The following is a 2,708-nucleotide window of genomic DNA, read 5'->3' on the forward strand; positions in this document are numbered from 1 at the left end:
GGCAAAAATTGGAGAAAAAACAAAGAGAATAAAAGAAAATAATTACAATGGCTGGGTATATGGTCTAGTGGCAAGAGTGCTTGCCTCGTATACATGAAGCCCTGGGTTCAATTCCCCAGCACCACATATACAGAAAATGGCCAGAAGTGGCACTGTGGCTCAAATGGCAGAGTGCTAGCCTTCAGCAAAAAGAAGTCAAGGACAGTGCTCAGGCCCTGGAGTCCAAGGCCCAGGAATGGCCAAAGAAAAAAGAAAAAAAGAAAAGAAAAGAAAAGAATTACAATGAGAATATGAAATGCTTTTGAGTTTCAATAGACCGAAAAAGATGACAGAAGACACAGTATAAAGAGATAATACATGAAAAGTTTCTCCAATTCGCAAAAAAAAAAAAATCATAATAATAATGGTTAACCAACTTATAATCACACCGTGGTACTTCATCATGAGTATTCGGAATACGATATTAAACAATGCATATTAAAGTGGACGAAATTCAGGGGAAAAAAAGAGTACCTTAAAAATATTGTATGTGGTTCAAGAAGAAATGTATTCATTACATGATATATGTAACTTAACCCCTCTGTATATCATCTCGACAATATCAATAAAATACATTAAAAAAGAATACAATGTATATCCTACAAAACAAAGTAAGCATGAAGAAAGGGATGGGTAGAGGAGGAATGGGTTAGATTGTTGAAAGGAATCACATTGACCAAGATACACTGTATTTATAAACTGCCTTGCTGAATGGCTGCCGGAGCCAGCCAACAGCTAAGAGGGAATCCTGATTGAGGGGGCCAGGATTAAAGAAAAAGAAAGATAGACAAGAGAAAAAAGAAGACAAGAGACAAAAGGTGGGGTTCTGGAGGTCTGCAGCTTAAGATTGAAACTCAAGACTGCAGCCAGGTTTATTCTTAACTTCCAGTTTATATGCAGTTTTGGAACCAGGAAATAGCATACGGTTGCTAAAATTCAAGAACACAAAGAGGCATTGAAGTTTGCAACATTTGATAGGAGTAAACACAGGATGAGGTTGATTAACATAGGAATGTACTCCAGCTGACATATTAAAGCAATTCCTGGTAGGGGCAGAGATACTAGTAAACAAATGTCCTTGCACTTAGCATATCCTTGTGATGGCAACACAGCCAGAGATCAAAATGAGATTAACTGCTGGCTCCCCTCCTGACAAATGGCAACTGCTTAAAGTTAATTAAAACAAAAAGATGCATTTTTGTTTTAGGTTAAAAAATGAAAAATGTACTCATTATCTTACTTATGCAACTGTACCTGCTGTACCCGCTCCGCGTATAACATTTACAATAACAAACTTTAAAGAATATGGCGTGTATGTGTGTGTGTATGTGTGTGTATGTGCGTGTATGTATGTGTGTGTGTGCAGTGTGTGGGAACATAGGGCTTTGTGAAAGCTACACAACCAGTCTACCTATGAGCCACTTTCCAAGGCCAAAATATTACATTTCTATGAAATACGATATTTCTACAATTCAGCTAACTGCTTTTTCAAAAGAAACAAGGTAAGGCAGCATATCATTCAAGTTAACCTTCAATGAATAGAATGAAAATGAGAGCCAGACCACATTTTGACTATGTAAGACCTCTAAAAGTACACAATAATCTCCAGGGGGCCTCAAAACACACTCTAAGAACCATTGAAAAAAATAAAAATTACATTGATATTGTAATCACTAAGATGATGACTTATTAAAAGTACAAAGAGAAAAATACCTTAGCCAAAAATTATAAAACTTGAAAATTAACAGAAGGAAAATACGTGAGACGATACCAGAAGAAGGAATTAATTGGGGTATACAGGTAAATAAAATAACTTTGTTCCTGTGTTAGATTTCATGCTGCTTATAACATGTAAGCCAGTGCATAAAGTAAAGCAGAATCAAAATGTCAGGTTTTTATTTCATTTTAGAAGGCATATTAAAAGCATCAGAGTATAAAAATCTAGAAATAAGCATACCTGGAAAACACACTGAACACATATAAGGCAAAAAATAAATTGCAGCAACACGAACATTAGAATGCAGACATAAGGCAAGGGTCAGTTCTAGAAATGAAGAGGAGAACCTCATGACATAGAAATATTATATCTACAGAAAAGACATAGCAGTATGCCTGAAGATATTCTCTCAAAGCATAAATGAAAAATCAGTACAGCAACTACAGAGTTGACAAACAGCCATATAAGCTTTAGCATAATTTCCTGAATGAACAACAAAAAGCCAAATTCCCTTGGGGAATCTAAACTTTTAACATTCACTTAATGTACTTACTTTCTTTTTCCCAAAATACCATTATAACAAAAATTATGTACAAGCACATTGGAAATTACCAGAAATGGTCACAATTATGTAATCATTATGCTATTATATTTGGGTTAAAGTTTCAAATAGTTTTATCCTTCAAATGGTATACTCATGTTTTAAATTGAGTTAAAGAGGAATGGTAAGAAGAGTTGGGTTTTGTTGAGCTATAGTATCAGAAAAGCACTTAAATAACAAGAGTGTTGAGGAACTCAGCGGTAGCCTCTACTGCAAACTACTGGGGATGAAAGGGCATGAGTGGACAGGCACAGTGAATATCACAGCTTTACTTGGAATTGTTACATCTGCATACCAGCATTTGAAAAAATATACAAAATAAACTATATATTTTCAAATGTATTAGATGGG

Source organism: Perognathus longimembris, chromosome 18 (assembly GCF_023159225.1).
Source record: "Perognathus longimembris pacificus isolate PPM17 chromosome 18, ASM2315922v1, whole genome shotgun sequence".
Classification (NCBI taxonomy): domain Eukaryota; kingdom Metazoa; phylum Chordata; class Mammalia; order Rodentia; family Heteromyidae; genus Perognathus; species Perognathus longimembris.